Genomic DNA, 18,494 nt, shown 5'->3' with positions numbered 1-18,494 from the left:
ACAGCAATGCACTCTCGCTGCCTGTACACCGTTGTACCGTCCCATCGACGACATGCGAACGATGCATTAGAAAATGATGATGCACGCGAAGAGGACGATTCTTGATGCCCCCGACATCGTGCGGGTTTGTTTGCGTACCCGCCTCACACCGCGCGCTTGGTCTTTTCTCCGGGTCGCAGGGCAATTTCGCAGCGGTTTCATGACAGCGAAATGTGACGTTTGCAAGTCAAACGTGAAAACAAACAAATCACCATCCATCCTATCCCTCTTTCGTCGTTCATCGACCAAATCGACCTCTTCGCTCCATCACCTTTTCATTGCTTCAGGCTTAGAAAATGGCATACAATTATGTGTGTTGGTCAATTTATTTCACTGCACTCTGTACTGATGGGAGGTCTATAGCATGATGCATCTTTGTGGAAGTTAGGATAAAATTAATTCAAGCACTCGTAAAAGCTGTGATGCAACGTACTCGAAGAAAAGGGAGAGAACGTACTTGAAGAATGATTCTATATCAGTGGCATATCCATTTAACAGGTGAACGCAGTAAATCATTGCCACCTTACGATATAATGTTTTTTTTATGTTTGCCCTACATTCCAAATGTCCAGAGATGTTGGTTGCAATGGGAACTAATAAGAATAATGATACCCGTTTACATCCGTCGATCACCTGTCGCGGAGTGGGAGTGTGGGAGGTCCATTATTGCGACAACCCCGAGGCTTGGCCACACGAACATGATCGTTTCGGTGTGATTAGCAACCCAGCTTAACGATGTCGATGACGACGACGACGACGCTGACGGCGGAATATCGGGAGAGAAGCTTAAATCATTTCGTTAACACACTCCAGCGACTGTATGGTTCTTGGTGAACTCCAGCACAGCGTAATTTGCGCATCACAATCCTCCAATAAGTCAAGATAACGAAATCTTTTCAATTGAACTTGCGAAACACTAGTGAGATGCTTTTAGTGATAATATGCACTAAAAGGAACGCAATATTATTCCACAACAACACACATTAGCTTGACAAGTAGCAATTAGATTTCGTGATGAGCTTGGTGGGAGTATGCAACTAACAATAGGATTAGGATCAGCGCGAGTGATGTCTTAAAGCGCACGGGATGTAGAACATGCTAGAACTTCAATTGAGTACAGCTACAATTTTTTGTTCGATGTTGTCTAAAACACCCTCTGCACATGAAGCCTACATTAAGTCGATCATAATCAATCATCCGGTCGCACAAAGCCGATTACAAGCGCATGAGAACGCTGCTCACAATGGTAATGATGTCATTCGTCTTCACCTGCCGGCTGCTGACAGGAGCTTATGCTAATAGGCTACAGCACAAAGAGAAAAAAAAAACATATACAATGAATCAGAACTTTCGACAAACTCATTCTAACTTGTGCTTGAGCGTGTGGTGATTGATTCTGAGAAGCTTACACCGGAACTGACGACAAACTGTCTAATGTCAACACGGCGGGATGAGCGCGGAGGGCGTGTCAAAAACCGCTCACTAATGTCGTTGTCGATCGTTTGATCGATCCCGTTCGAAAACCCCATCGAGATGATGTCAGGAATCGGGTGGATTACGACCCTTACGACAGCTGTGTTGAGAGTTTCGTTAGAGTGCTAATTGTGTTAACGGCGGTCCCAGTCCAAAGGTACATTTGTCTACTGTTGGTAAAAGATATCAGTGTTTCCAATGGAGGCTTGTGGAGGCTTATTGAAGTATACGCTTTTTGATTCATCATGAACCTTTGCACTTTCGTTACAATGTTCCTGCATGCGCAAATGTTGCTTTCAAATAACGAGCGAACAATTTCTTGTACCCATTCGGCCAGCTCTCTGCCTGTCGCTTAAGTAGCTTTGACGACAAATAACAGATCTGCAAGTTGACACTCTTGCACACATAACACTGCAACCCCCCTCATTTACAGTTGCGTTCTGCAAAGCGGGAACAGCATAAATGTTCGAGATTGCGCGTCAGGCTCGTTTAAGAACATTTTCCACTTGGCTTTCATAATAAAGTTTAGCGACCCGGTGCCAAATTGGAAAATGCCAACTCGTGTCGATCGTGCTCTGTCGATTCGTTTCGTTTCCTGTCGTTGGCCGGGTTTCTTTCCATTGGCAAGACGCAAAGGAGGTGTTGAGTTGTTGATAACGTGGTGACACACACATACACACAAAGGGCGACAAATGCGTCACATACGCCACACACTCGTCGAACGCGATCGGTCAGAGCAATTTGAAACGAGAATGTTCTCCACTCGTCATTCCACATAAAATTGCAATAAATAACAGGTTCTTTCATAACTAGTGCCAGGCTTCTGCATAGTACCAGTGTGCTTGCTGGCTGGACCGAACGTCAATCACTGTGTTTCTCACAAAATCGTCCCCAGCATTAGCACTCGTCCCCCCGGCTAGTCAAGCAATTCGCTCTATGTCAAGTATCTCACCGTTCCACAGCAACCTCTGCAGACTAGCTTAGGGTGGATTGGAAGGTTAGAGTCCTTTCGAGGCCCCTCGCTAGAGGCCTTTCCTTGACCGTCAACCAAACCATTAGTTACTGCGATAATTGCTGCGAGAAACGAACTCGTTCTCGAAGCTGACATTAGTAGCTTGCAGAGGTAGGTGACTTCGGAAAATACTAGAACAGACCAATGAACTTTTTCGCGAACGCGTAACACCACACAATGAAGATATGGTCCGGAGTTAGAACCGTACAGATTTTAAGATCGCGACAATCGCAATTTAAGTCCTCACCTTTGAAGATTTTAATACGCGTAACTGTGTGTATTGAAAAATCCGGCTCTAGTAAACAGCAGGCTAACAATATTGAGCATATTCCAGATAGTTAAAAAACAAACTCATGTTCTTGGCCATCTGGATCAAATTATCAAAACGACTGTTTCGCCGGTCTTCACACGGCATGACGGTAAGCCACAACAGAAGACTTTTTCCATCGTTTATAGAGACTTTGAGCCTCTCAATGGAAGGCATGACCTAAGAGGAAGAATTATTCATTCAAATGAATGTTTTCAAAACCAGGTGATCTAGTAAGATCTACTAGAAATATATTTTTTAAGCCAGTATCTTCTTTACAGGGAATAATGTCCTTTAAGGAAAAATATCTAGCCATAACAGTATATGTTGTTATCCTCGTCGACAGCTATCCCGCTATTTCTTCTTTACAGATTATTCCGCATAAATTAACAGAACAACTCTTCGGAAGCAACTCCTGTCGTATCTGTTCACCTTAAGGGAACCACCACCACTGACATGTATCTTACACAAAGACATATCAGACCCGCGCGTCCAACCCACCTTGACCTTGTTTTGGGGTGGAGTACGAGCAGTCCAAAACAGTTTTAGATTTGGAGCGCGTTCGGTCCATCCTACAGCTGGAGCTATTTTTGAAGCTCATTCTGCTCACTGTACACTGCAGTGTATATACAACACACTTGTTCCAAACTTTACCTCCTCCTGCAGAACTAGTCCGGTTTGGTCGGGTGCGTACACCAGATTCTATACAGAGCCGCCATTATCGGACCATATATATTTAGCACACCTGTGCTCATTTCATGCGCAAGCAGCATATGATGGGGATACTATTTTTAATTGAACGACGTCATAAAAAAAACTTGGTCTCGGGTACAGTGCAGGCAGGGAAAACTTACCTATAGCTTCACGTTAAGGGTTGGAGATGTGCAGTCACACCACGGTGTTTGAAGTATTCGTTGACGATTATATCTACAAAAAGAGAAGAAACAATCGGAACCGGTTAACAGCATATCCGTGGCATGGCATTGAAGTTTTTGGTTTAGTATACAGAGAAACATTCGGAGGTAAGACAATTAGTATCTGTCTGAGCATGTGTGTGTGTGTGTTTTTTTGTATTGACTCAAGACAGTTTTTTTCAATCTTCAAAACTAGAACCATGTTTTTAAATGTATTGCACCTTGGTGTATGAAAATGTGACAGTATAAATTGACATACTTCAAAAACATTCCAACCGGTGCACAACTCAAACATGACGCACAAATCTACCCGCTACCATAATCTGACCCTGAGAGGTGAGTTTCTCGTCTTTCACGGTTCCCATATCTATGACCATCAAACGGGCTCACATGGGTCGGCACAGGGGGAGTGAGGGGAGACAGAGAGACAGGTTGGGATGACACGCACAAAAAAGGAAACAATATTATGATGCAACAAGCGGCCAGGGTTCACGTCACAGTTATTCCTCCAAACCCCAAACACATCGCTGCGCTGGAACAGTCGTCAAACTGCTGACATTCACCAAAACCCAAAAGCGCCCCCATTCTTTCGCTCTCCACCCCTCCACCACGTGCTATTCTCTGCTCTGCTCCACTTCCACTCCTCCCCCAGTGCACAAGGTGCTGTTGCGTTTAGCCTCAAAAGAATTAAACATACACACACACAGCGCAGCAAAACAACGACCGGCGCTGCAGCACGGCACCAACGTTCGACGGCGACGACGAAATGATGCACCTCGGGGCACGTCGTCCAGGACAAGCGCGCCGCTGTGCACCGAAAACCTGACCAACGCAAATGCCTTCAGTCCAGCACTAACTGCGAAGAAGCGCTCGGGGGACGATGGCATAATAATAATCAAATAACACCGGCACAGAGACCCCGGCGGGCCAAACTAACGTCGTCCGGCTCCCTAACGGCTCAGGTACATGCGAAGGATGACAGCTTGCGGCACACACCGATGGCGAAGACTAACCTTCACCTGAATCGAAAGTGAAACCCCGATTCAGCTGCGCCTGGGAGGAACCGGTCAACGGACGAAGTCGAACGGACGCTGGACTGGAAGTTTTGTTGTTTTCGGTCCACCGAGACAAAGCGACAACCTAAACTGTCAACGACTGCGAGGTGCGATCGCGCGTTTGGTACAATTTGGAGATCGCCTGATTCGACTTTTCAGCGCACATTCAGCAATAAAGCTAATAATCCAGTCGAGCTGGGTAGGTCGTAATGCTGAGGCCGCCTGCTGCCGTCACAGTCAAGGATACACTTCGGATTATCAAAATGTCGGTTCCGATTTCGTTTTTCGTGGTCGTGTGAAGGTTCATAATAATTTCCAAAATCCATATTTCGAATATAAACCCTGCGTATTGCTTGAAATCGAAACTTAATACATTCCCGAGGTAGACTCATCTAGATAAAGAAAAAAAAAACGAGTCGTTATGCGTTGCAAACCAAGTGATCCCGCAACGCCTGCAAGGAACCCGTAATTGAACACATAATGTCTTCGTGCCGTTATCGTATACAAGGGCGTGTTGCATTACCATTCCAGGCAAACGAATCGTAAACGCGCTTCCTTCGCCGGTGGGCACGCGAGTAAGCACACAAATATCTGTGTCAAGATTAGAAAGAGGACAGTCACCTCCCTTCCATCCAAAACTGCGATACGCGATCATTGACAAATGAACATATCGCCACCACACCAGACCGGAGACTAGACCAGACAGACACAGCTGGCAATTGAATAGGTTCATTCATTCGTTAGCTTGGAACTTATGTTGTACTACTTCGGAGGAGGAGATATCAACGCCGATCTAATGTTATACTCGGTGCGTTTACGAGTGCTTTAATTTAGGTAAAACATTTTATATCTTATTAGATATAAAACATTTCTCCGATTTGAAGACCCTTCACTTGGTTTGTGTGATAATCAAAAATTCTTATTAGAATACGGGAAAAGCCCTCTCTGTATTATGGTCACGCTTGATTCTGCCGACGCTTCTATGGCGTATACGGGCACACCCGATGAATAGCAATCGCAAACACGCGTCTTCATCCGTTGACTGCTGTACGGGAATGAGTCGCACAGCAAAAAACGTGTCCGCCACGGAGAATCCGATGGCAACATCCGGTTTCGGCTAAAACCACGATCACTTTCGGCCACGTTTCGTCCACCGATGCCGACCACAAGCTCAGACTGATAGTGTGGCGAGGCTGCTTACTGACTGTGAACAAGAAAACCCTTTTCCGCTGAGCAACATTTTAACCCGGAATAAGAGGGTCGCGTGTGTGGCAACCCGCGTTCTTGCCGACCGACCCCCAAATGGCTTCATTTGCTTCAACAAACCCCGTTAAAAATTTGATTGTTTTTCTGCTTTTGTTACACCTGTATGACGCGTTCAGCGACGGAAAGGTTACCGTTTCATAACTGGCACTCTGCAGTTTTACTCTGCGGTATGTATGTATACGTGTGCAGCTAACTATTCCATTCGAAAGCAACGAAACCGATGCAAATCTGCCCCCACCAGTCTGGATAACTCGGAAAGAACTGTGATTGCGATTGCATTAGAATGCATCTCCGCCTTGCCAGTCAGTCAGTCATCGAATCATTACTGGCGCATGTTTGCATTGGTAATGGCTGCGGCACAGATCATTACGAGGGAGCGAGAGAGCACACATTAAGTAGGCAGCCGAAAAAAAATATCATACGGGACTCGTAAAGGTGGCCACGGTCGCTCGTAAGCCATTGGCCTGCACCTGCGAGTGGATGGATGGTGGGTGTGCTCATTATGCTAAAAGCTCATGTGAACGGTCTATAATTAACGGTGGCATAATTGGACATTTAACAACCGCATTATTGCAGTTGTCGTTCACCATCCATTCGGCTAAGCGTTTGGCCGATTGTGATGGTCGTTCTCAGCCTTCATGTTGTTTGGGGTTTTTTTCTGCTATAGTTGTTTTAGGTTAAATTTGAATTTCCTTATGAGGAGAGCTTAGAACTGCTAGAAATTGAAGTTAGAAGTTAGCGCTTGCTGGCTGGTAACATAACCTATTATTAGAATTACGGATTTATGCAGATGCCATCCATTCTTCGCCCACACGCATTCGCTGAATACACGCGCGAAGACACATCACATCGGAACCAGTTTTTGCATATAGTGTTTTCCAATTTTTATTCATGCTTCGCTGTTGTGTTTTGCGAAGCTTTAAATAAATGAATGCGGAATTGAATTCGCACCGGTTTTTTTTTCTCCCGGCGCTGCCAATTAATTGCTCAAGTTTGCAAATTTATGCTGAATGTTCGACATTCCTGATCAATGAGCATTTTGGGGTCCACAACTTGATTCCTCACAGTGAAAGAAATGATATGCGCGTGAGGATCGTGGTGTTTATACGATCAAACAAGGAAGCTATAGCGAACCGGAACCAACACGACCACGATTGACTAGCTAATGCTGAATTAATACGAGTTTACGAATAATATCCTGAAACTCCAAATAGCTTCAACTTTTGAAATTTAAATAAACAAAGAACAAAGAACCCATCGCTAGTTTGTTGTTGTTGTTAAACACGGATTCAAAAGTAGATAGCAGCATCAAATGATCACATAAAACCAATCAAAACGTACGCATAGACACAACAAAGCACATTACAAAATGTGAAAACGTGATTCAACAATATTTCTTGAACAAATCACATAATAGTGTGTGTGTATCAACACTCTCATCAAATGAGCGTTTTTCATTCGAATCTACCTAAATCTAGGTTGAATGATTAACGCCCATAAACGATTTTTACCATGCACTTTGATGTGGCCAGCCTTTCGGAGATAGATAACAGCGAGCACGGCGATCGCGTAACTCATCGCCGACTGAAAACATAACCAACAAATAACAACTTCCCCATATCAATGCATCATCTACTAATACAAGCACACTGCTCTTGGTCATCTACCGACAGCAATAGACTAGTATGAAGGCCACAGCATATCCTGCGGTTGGGGAGTTCGTTATTAACGGGGGTTTGTTCCCTCGGAATTGAGATACAACAAGTGCCCCTTCGGAGAGCACTGGGAGAGTGAAAATTAGCTCAATTCAACTCAGCTCGCGAGCTGGCTGCAGAGCGCTCGTGTGCTGCAACTGAAAACTGAAGAATTGCATAATTGCAAGGTCGCCAACGGAATTTGTACAAGACACGGCGGCCAACGCTCGCCTCCCGTACTTTGCTTAAGTGAAGGGGCTCGCCATGCTCGCCAGGTGGCCTAGTGTGAGTATGAGTAAGTGTGAGAAGAAACCACGGAGAATGACATCAAACAGAAATTAACGAGGTCACTTTTTGTAACAACGATTTTGAAGAACGATTATTACAGTAAGGACTGTTAGGAAGATTTAGTATCCGGAAAATCTTATATCTTCAGCTGTAGCTGTACCTTGTTAAAGTAAGAACGGTGACGGCTACCACCACGAACAGTTCCGGTCCAGAATCACTTTTACCTTTTACAATAGTCGTCGTATCTTCCGTGTGTTGGAAGGTGGTCTATTAATTTCAGCGCTTTTCAACACATCACTTTTCACCAAATGGATGGATGTGGGTTATAGTTTGTCGCGGATTTGTGCCTTTTGAATTCCACTTTAAACGAGCAAAGCTTACAAATTCACATGCATTGTAGCGGTATTACGAAAGGGTTCGAAGGTAGATAAGCGAACCGATAGCGTCACAAAAACACAGGCTGATAACTTTCATCGACATTGGTTGAACTCGCACTCTTGTTACAGTAAGTTGTATAATGAATGATATCTAGCGTGGTACAACATGAGATAAAAAAATAATAAGCTGCCCACATCATCAAGGGACACTGGTGTGGCAGGGAATACTAGAAAGCAGCACAAAATGACTATTTGTTCGGTACGGGGATGACTAACTCCTCTGCCAGTCTCTGTGTACAGTCATTGCTCGAAATAATCAGAAGCAAACGATCTGGCGATAATCATACCGCCATCTGAAAGTAAACATTACTCATCCAGTAGATGAGTTTTGGGGATATTGCCGAATTTATTACCCTTCTAATGATGACAGGAGGCTCGGCCGAATCGTACGATTGAATGTGTGACGGTGGTATGAGTGAATGTAAACACTTCCAACGGACCGCGAGATTGTTTCCGTAAACATCGCTCAGCTTGCAGATCCTTTTCTGGCGGTTAGAAAGAACTGGAAGCTTGGTGCGGTTACATGAACTTGGAAGTTTCGCGATCAAAAGCGCGTCTATTGCTTCACAAGCAAGGGCCAGTTGATGATAAAAACAAGCGTCACCTCAGAATGCATGCCAAGAGGGGAGGAGGCGCCTGTCTACCTAGCCTCTGCGCCTCCTTCTCCTCTCCTGCTAAAGTGCATCGTGACGGGGCAGATATTAAGATGGATGGAGAACCGGTGTAGACCTGGTTCAGCAGCATATTACACGCTTCGGATCGCGCTGCAGTTGCAGGTTGCAAAACATAGTATTTGCGGCACTCACCTCGGCGACCCACACACTGTCCTCCTCCCGTTGCACTGCTCCATTTTCATCGTTTACCTCGATCGGCCCGGGAAGCCGTCAAAGGCCAGTCGAGGTAGCTCGGGCAAACAGGGTGGCGTTTGAGCGGTGTAGTTAATGAAAACAAACGTATGTTAACAGTCGCAACCGGTGCTCAGCTCGGAAATTTTCCATCAATAAATTTGCGATCGTCACACCCGAATCCTCATCTTCGCTGCACAACATCGAGAAGTGTTTGCCTTCCATAATCGGATTCCTTGTCTTGATAATATCTGCTATCCGGAGAATAAATCATGTGTATGGGAAGTTGGTCCTGGTGAGAGTCGATACACAGTCCGGTCGTGTTAATCGTCGTCGACCACCGGAGCATCCTAAACTCGAAATTGCCGCGTGTAAGTCAGCGGCTACTGAATGAGCTTCTTGGATAAATAAACATTCTCCACGTTACATAACACACCAAAACGCAGTTCTGGTAAGAAATACTATCCAACGTAGGACACGGCGGTTCGGACGAATCTTGATAGCTAAAAAAATCGATTCTTTGACTTTTGATGTAAAAAAAGGAAAACTGGCACAAAAAAGCAGCACACTTACACAGAACGAAAAATGCGCGGCTTTTCTTGGCCTTTCCGAAACGGAATTGATGCATCTCTTGTTGGCGTTAGACATCTCAGTTGGCGGAACTGTAACGTTGCTAAACAGAAACAGTTGCACACACACACACACACACTCACAGCACCACCTGCTAGCAAGCAGGCAGACAAACATATCTTCCCTGTTGCCCTAGAACGATTGCTCTAGCCAAGAGCACCTTCTTCCCGACTTGTTCCACCCCTACCTGAGGGGTATAGACCCCATTTCCCGGTCTCTGTATGCTTAAACTGTGTCACGCGCGCGCGAGATGGAACGCCTTCTCGCGAGAGCAGAATATGATCTACGTACGAAAAAGAGCTGCTTATGTAATCCCGGGTGCTTTTGCCTGTTCTTGGCACAGCGGTGGATAAACAATCCTCCCGGTGAGTAAGAATCGACTGATTGAACAGCAAAAAGATGATTTCAAGGCTTATTTATGCGGACACCGAGTATCACAGGCCGGCACCAAGCGGGCCGTTTGCGTACGTAGACCAATTCCCGTGGCGAGACGGTGAGAAAACGCATTAGAACCCACACTGCTGCATCACTCACTCACTTTCACTCGGTGGTACACAAACATGGTTACGCACCTTGCCAGGCGACCTGATTTCCCATCCAAATTTTCTGTGCCCTTTCTCGCCTTAATTGTTGTTGGATTCTTTCGGCCGTGCAGTTCGGTGTTCGTTCCCGTTTCTTTCTCACGTGGTGCGCCTTCTCGTCAATTGGCACAAGCACTTCTTCGCCACGGTCCTTCACACCACTTCCCGTGGTTCCCCGGCGGTTCAACTAGATGTGTGTCGGTCTCGTTGCGCCGTGTGGCCTGCTTTACTATTCATATTCTCATTTACGCTTAATTAACTTCCCAGCCTACTAGGAGACATATGTGTGGTTTCGTGTGCATCACCATCACAACCTCTCGCTCGTTTCGATTCTATGCTCGCTCTCGCTCTCTCGCTCGCGGGAATGTGTGTTGCACGCGATCAAGACCGCGCCAAGTTCCAAGTACAAATTCTTCTTATCAGGAAATGCTCGCGACAAAAGCTCACCCATGCACACAAACACACGCCCACGAATCGTTTATGCCAACATTTCCCGCGCGCACGGTTTTCCTTTGAAGGCGCCTCTTTCTTAAAGTTGTGTGAAAATTGTGGTGACAGATGCGAGAGCTCACCGCAATTCTTTGGATATAGATATAGAGCACAGTATTTGTCGCGGATCAGAAGAAATTGTTGTCCCCCCTGTTCTGCCCCACCCAAACGAAGCTGCCTTACAATCATCACACTAGGAAACCTGCACTTACTTGTTGCAGTACGAGCTCGCGCTTGTTTCGGCTGCCTGGTATCTCCTGGATCGCTGAAACAGCGTCTAGTGCACTATTATTGCACTCTCGGGTCGGATTAACAACAGGCGGCTGGCAAGATCTGGATGGGGTGGTGGGATTGTCTTCGCCAAAAAACACACAAGCAACAAGCACTGGGACACACAAATACACCGAACGAAAAGAAAACAAAAACGAACCACACGATGGGAGCACACACGCGCGCGCTAGAATTGTTTCTTTCTTTTATTTTTTGTTCACTCTATCCCGGGAACACCGCTGGTTAATTCGTCTTTTCAACCAAGAATATTGCACTACTCGGGAAGCGATTATTGCACACGAGAACAGCGCGTAACGGCGGCACGGCGCACGGGAATCGAAGCACCACTACGGCGGCAACAGCAGCAGCAGGAACTTGAATGTGAGCTCACGATCTAGATGGGTTTCCTACGCATCCAATCTGATTGTAAGCAACTGACGCTTCCGCTGGATTTTGACGTTGGTTTTAGCGAGTTCTCCCACCACCGACCCGGGGGCGGCCGTTTATATCAGCACGGCTTGGCTCCTGCGGTGGAGCGCGTGCGGCCGCAGAGCAAAAATACACTCCCAAACACGCACACACGCGTCAAACGGCGAAGAGACAGAAGAGAGCAGCACGCACACGACGCACAGCAGAAAAACCACGTGCCAGGTGAGCGAGAACCTGTTCCTTGCAGGGTTAGCGAAGCCGATGTACCGAAGTGCCGATGGCCGCCACTAGCTCGAACGGCGTAGCAAGAAAACAACTGCATCAGAACAGCTACATTTAGCATGAATCCAAGTTTTATTTGTTAAAGAAAAAGAATTTACAAGAAAAGAAGCGAGGAATTGTGTTGCCTCGATTGAAAACGCTTACGAACCCTGCAATTGCACTACGAGAGAAAGATATAAAGAGCGAAAGAAATCTTCATTCTCAGGAATTGTCTCGCTCCCGCACTTCCGTTTCTCGCAACACACACAACACCGATGTGCTCTGCTCTTTCACTGTCTGACTCTCTCTCTCGCGCGCGCTCTTTATCAACAACACACACGCGCTCGCGTACTGAACCGGCATCTTACGCACACAGCTGTCGTCGCTATCGCTTTGGCAACAATTACTTCAACTGCAATGCGAATGCGAAAGTGCCAGACACACTGTTGATTCATTTGCAAGTGAGTTCATTTCAAGCTGCTACTGTTTTGCAGAAACAAGGAAAAACTCTTTGAAGAAAATACAATTAGAGTTGCATTGCTACTGGAAAGATTATGTTAAAAAACATATCTCTCTGCCAAATGTGTAAAAAGGAAAAAGATTTGAATCTAATTTGAGTAATTTTCTACTTGGATTCACTCATTTCCTGCCTTTGGTAGTATATAAAAAAGCCAACATCCCCTAAACACATGCTACACTTTTCAACCCACCGTTCTAGACGCACAGCTCGTTTTCGCATGTCCATTCCAAGCTTCCAAACTCTCTTTCTCTCTCTCTCTCTCTCTCTCTCTCTCTCTCTTTTTCGCCCTGACTACTACAAAGCACACATACTAACTCAAACTAGGGGAAAAATCAGAGCAAACGTCACGAAACGGCCACGCGCTAGTGGAAGAGGAGGTCATTTCGTCAGGATAATTATTATATTGCAGGAAGCATTTAATAAGGCCAGACACCTTCAACGACCGTTGCCCAGTTGTACGATGAAGGACATTCGAAGTAGTTTTCGGTGAGTAGTTTCATTGACGAGTGTTGTTATTGTTGCTGAACATTCTTAAGATCAACTGGTGTTTTTTTTATGTTATAGTATGTTGTGTGTACCTGTTGATTCGGCTTGTTGCCTTTTTATCTCTAGTCTTAATCTCTAGAGAAGAGTTTTTTCTATTATTTTTTAAAAATGCTTTTAATACCGCTAAAGCCATGAATCACTTATCAATAACCCTGTAGATCGCTTACCTTTTCCAGCGCCACGATCAAAACAATAACAAGAGCGATCAGAAATCCCGCCAACATGACTCATTGGGCTTTGTTCTAAAACTGCGTAGAATCGAACAGTGAAATAATAACCAAAAGGCGTTTAAACATGACTGGAGCATAGCGAAACATTATTATTAATAAAACTGCTCAACGGCACACACAGCAATGGCGTAAAACGTCCAGCAGCGGATGCCTTCCGTTTCGAACAACCGTTTCAAGCAGCAACCTTCAGCACGCCAACCGGAACAACGGGTAACTAATTTACTAACGCGGGGCCGAGATCACAGGACTGCAAAATCACCTGTCACCACTTGTGGCCCTTCGTCGGCCAGTTTTTTTTTAAACAGAAGCATTAGCTGCTGCGTGTCTTTTTTACCTTCAACAACCTCATAAAAGTCGCCGGCAGCCATGAGCATATAGTTTTATGAACTCTTAAACGTCCCCCAAAAGCGAGTTTTGTGGCGCACGGTGTGTGATCTTGTAATAAGCTAAAGAGACACACCACGTACAGAAGTCGGAGTTTCGGCGGGTTGTTGTTGTTTTTTTTTTGTAATATTGTCACCATTGTTACCGCGAAAGCTAACGTGATTACAACCGTGTTTTAAGCACTGTTCAACAAGTTGTTCATTGCGCAGTTGTGATTCTTGAAAAAATAAGTGCATTACTTTACTGCTTTATGGTTCATTCAACGCTTCCTAGCAATTGTACTAGGCCAACTGTCGCACATACGTGGAGTTTCACACCTATCACACGCCTGTCGATCGATAGGTCGCCGGCCACGTGAAGTAATTAAAAGTGCAGCATATTAAACATCTGCCTCACCTGCACAATAGATTAGTAAAATGCCCGCGTCACCTATCATTTGCGCAAGTAACGTGATTTGGGCTTTTCTCTTGACGCACTTGCGCCCGACGCAGGAACAATTGTTGATCTTAAGCTTTTTTTTGTTTTGCTCTCGCGATGCTGTACTACTTGCTCGATGACATTCGCGATCACTGTAAACGAATCCAATTGCACGGTATCGGTAACTCGTAAACGCGATTCGCCCTCTCAAACAGCTGACGTCAGGATATCGCACTGTCCGTCGTACTGTCCACCAAAGGTGTGTGCGTGTACCTGATGTACTACAATGTAAGTATACAGCATTATCGGTTGACAGTAGAGGGCTTGTATGAAAAAATAAACCCGTGCCCGAGCAAACGGTGGCTGTGCGTACGAGATGCTGCGTCATATGGCCGAAGGTTCTGGATGTACGTTTGAGGATATCTCGGGGCACGTGACAGTCTCAGGGGGAAGATCACCGTAGGAAGCAACAATTAGCTGTCGGCAAGCTCTCCACGCCGTATTGAACTGGAGTACCAGGGGACTTTGGACCACTGGTGGGATCCTGCCCCAAGCTCCTTGCGCAAATACACGCACCAATTTGCAGACAAACAGAACGCCGAACCACCGATCTCCGGATGGAGAAAAACGAACATCATCTGAGATCTTCGTCAAAGCTTTGTAGGATTTTTCGAGCTGTGTATGTACGTAAGTACTGTGCTTTTTTGTAACTGGTCAACAAAGTACGGAACCGCAAAAAAAATCCTCTCAAGTGTGGGTTGAAACCGTTGGACAATCCGTTTCCGTTGTCGGGGTAGTAAAGCTGGCTTTGGCGTTCTCGTTTTGCGTGTGTGCCATCGATTTGGGATATAAACTTTTTACTGTTAAATCTGCCACTGACGGTACCGATTCGTTAATGGACACTGGCTTCGTCCGTCGGTAGCTCACCAGGGATGGGTTTGTCGGTTCGGTTTCGAGTGTCATCGAGGCGGGAGACATAATTGAATTTGCGTACCCCGAACAACCTGGGGGCAAACAAATCGCGGGTTTCGCTCGTTTCTTTTTTCTGAACGGTGTTTGATGAGGCTTGGTGAGCAGGTTCGGCAAGGGTTAAATAAAATCGGCAAACAAATTCGTCGATCGACGGACCGAAACGGACCGACAACAACAAAAAAAAACCGACATTATTTGAGGTTTCCTTGTAGCGCGGCTGTGTCCGAGCGCAAAACTTCGGTCGAGTACACGCTCGAGGCACCAATCTGTAAGAGCGTCAGAAAATGTACTGGAGGTGAAAACAAAAAAACAACACGGGAAGCGTTCTTTCTTTCCGAACCTTCCAGAATGTTTAATGAGACTCTCGATATTGACGCTGGTGACTTTGCGGTTATTTTGGATGATGCGAACAAACAATCTGCAAAAAAAAACTGGAGATCCCTCTCCAAAGCTAGAAAGAAGCTCGTTATGAAAAACCAATGAGACGATGAGCGCGAGGAAACTCTTCAGGAAACAGGTTTGTTGAGTTCTTTTTTTGTTTCACCGTACCTGCAAGGGTTCTTAAGATGGCTATTTGTGCGCACTAACCTCTACCCATCAATTGAACACTAATTGTACTTACAAATCCCTCCCGCCTTAGGTGATCGGCGGGCCAAAGTCCACGGCACAAAATTAGCCACCCCGAGGTTCCGCCTCTTGCTGTGCTACATAGATCGCAACGAATCGTTCGGCGTTTGATGACGTCAAACGCGTCGTCTCGTTCTGGAAATGGGGTCTTACACCAAAACAGATAGGCTTTTCTGCGTGGCGTGGAAGGTGCCGAAAATAACCGCTTGCGGTCACACTTGCGGTCTTGGAACTGATGATAGCTAATAGGGTAAATAATACGTCGCATCCGTTGCTTGCGTCACTTGGCGGCGGCGGTGGATGTAATCGAGGATCATGACGCTTTTAATCGTAGTTCCAAACCAAACCATTGCTCCATTGCTCATCCGATTCTCAAATGTGGGTATTTCTCGAGGATAGCAAACTGGAGCTCGCCTGGTCCACATTTCAAAACGCCGGTTCCGGTTTTAGTGACACTGTTAGTAAGGTGTAATAGAAAACGAGCACAAACATTCAATTTCTACGCGTCGCTTTTCTTGCGCCAAATCAAATAGACAAACAAACCCCAGCCCACCCCGGATGGCTGTTGCACCGTGGTGAACTGTGTGTGGCAAAATCGTGTCATTTTTCCTTCGATGCATTTTTGTGCCAGTTTTTCAGCGTACAGCTAAATAAAACATGAAGGCAGTAGATAAGAAAGCGAAAGTTGGTGTAAGCGGGTGAGGCAAAAAATATTCAAAAAAATGGAAAAATAGCAATTGAAAAAGGCAAAGAAAATTGGACCACGCAATCAAGATAGTGGCGCACTAACCTAGCTAGGCTAGGCTAGGCTAACCGTGTTAGTAATTTGTGAAGGGAATTACAAAACTGTGGTGTGTTGCAGAGCAAACGACGCCCACGGAATGATAAGACGGCACTCATTCAATTAAGGCTAATTTTGTGGAGTTTTGTGTGCTTTTTGGTGTGTGGAGATTTGTTACTATTTTTTGTGTATTGTATAAGTTATTTTAGTAATATTAGTAATATAGAGGCGGACAGGCTCTTCCCGGACAGGTGGCACAGCTTCGAAGAGTCGGACGAGCAGCTGATGGAGCGACTATTCTGGTCGGGGCTATCTCGCAGGTTCTACAGGATGCTGAACGTGGCACAGAGCGCTTGTACTCCCATGGTCGCTATGTGCCGCAACAAGGAGTGAGATATCGTGTCGAACGAGCAAGAGGTGATTGACAGGTGGTAGAAGTGCTACTTTGACAGAAATCTGAACGGAACTGAGCCAGGAGAAAATGGACCAGATGCAGAAAGCAGAAGAGAGCAGCACTACAGCGGCCAGGATGAACGTACCGAAGTGCATCCGCCGTCCTTGGACGAAGCCATCAGTGACATCAGACAGCTGAACTGTAACAAATCAGCTAGCAGTCACGAGCTGGTGGCATTACTGTTCAACATGGGACCGAAGAGGCTTGTCGCTATCATGTATCGGCTAATTGTAGGGATGTGGGACGAGGAAAAACTACCACACCAATGGAAACTGGGAGTTATACATCAAAAGGGCGACAGGCTGGACTGTTCTAACTGCCGAACCATCAACGTTCTAAATGCCTATCTAAAAGATCCTGCGCCGAATACTCTGCTGCAGATTTGCACCCCTTGCTAGACGTTTCTGCAGCCACCAGTCTGAATTTGTTGGAGAAAAATCGATCAAGTCTTTACTCAATGGCAAATTCTTGAAAAACAACCGGGGAATCACTTTTTCCACCTGTTCTTTGGAGCTACGGAACACCATGCAGCAGTACGGATTCCCTGGGGCATGGCGGCTGAGGGTCACAATGGACAGAGTACAGTGCAAGGTGAGAGTGTCATGCATGCGGTCCGAATAGGGCAAATCTCATCAGAGACTAAGCCAAGGAGGCGGACTCTCCTCTTTGCTGTTGCCAAATTGCTCTGGAAGGTGGCATGCGATGCTCGGGCTTCGACATCCGTGGCACAGTTTCAACCCGATGTCCAGTAGCGTATTTAGCTCCTTGGCGGCCCTCAGCAGAATGGAAATTCCCCTCTACCACATGGGATTGGATTGAGGATCAATCCGACGAAGACAGAGTCCCTGCTTGCCGAAGGCTCTGACCGTGACAGAGCTCGCCTCTGAAGCAGAGAATCGGTTGAGGGTGACGATCTCGGGGTGGTAGAGAAGTTTAGAGGAACCGTTCCTACTATAGACGGAAGACTCTAGCAACACAGATTATTTCGCACAATAATATATCCGTTTAGTACTTTACGAGCACAAATCCTGAACTATGCTGACAGTGGCCGTCAATTTACTCGTCATTCTTAAGCGGCGAGTGCTAAGAACTTTTTGTCGCGGTGTACGCGAGCAGTGATGGCCAATGCTGTTTGGCGGTGCAGACATTCTGACGGTGGCCAAAGCCGAAAGGATACGATGGTCAGGGCACGTGATGGGAATGCCGGACTCATACCCCACCAGAGGAAGAGAAATCGGATGCAGCCATGGTTGGAGGAATGCAATCATGGACCGAGTTTCCGGGAAAATGATTAGCTAATTGACGTGCTCATCCCTGATCTGGCAGTTTTTATCCTGTTGTCCTCTTTCAGGTACGCTTTGTAGCATATCTACGGCCTAAACTTATTGCTGGATTACCTGTAGTTGAACAGTTGCATCTGTACATGACACTCCTCTATAGATTTTAGCCCTTTCCCGCTGCAGTAATTGAAATGCTCTCTGTATGTAAATAACCTTAAATTAGGTTGGTCAAAAGACGATTTCAAAAGAAGATAACAAACACTGGTTGATCCCGCTTTTCGATCGATATAATA

The 18,494-nt window shown here is 45.9% G+C and overlaps 1 protein-coding gene across 6 annotated transcripts in view; it reads right to left on the bottom strand.

The window, feature by feature from the left end:
- The window catches only part of LOC118503122 (elongation of very long chain fatty acids protein AAEL008004), a 37,568-nt gene extending 25,759 nt beyond the window's left edge, over positions 1-11,809 (bottom strand). The window contains exons 1-2 of one of the 6 annotated variants that reach the window (XM_036036072.1): positions 11,243-11,809; positions 3,686-3,758 (exon numbers count right to left, since the gene is read on the bottom strand). The gene's annotated coding sequence lies outside the window, so the exon portion shown is untranslated. Of the gene's footprint in view, positions 1-3,685; positions 3,759-9,903; positions 10,104-10,498; positions 10,783-11,242 lie in introns of those variants that run through there. The other 5 variants (XM_036036075.1, XM_036036073.1, XM_036036068.1 and 2 more) reach the window with 5 other exon arrangements.
- Between the last annotated feature and the right edge of the window lie 6,685 nt (positions 11,810-18,494).

The sequence above is a fragment of the Anopheles stephensi genome, chromosome 2 (genome assembly GCF_013141755.1).
Source record: "Anopheles stephensi strain Indian chromosome 2, UCI_ANSTEP_V1.0, whole genome shotgun sequence".
NCBI lineage: Eukaryota > Metazoa > Arthropoda > Insecta > Diptera > Culicidae > Anopheles > Anopheles stephensi.
This window is presented reverse-complemented; position numbering and strand designations above follow the sequence as displayed.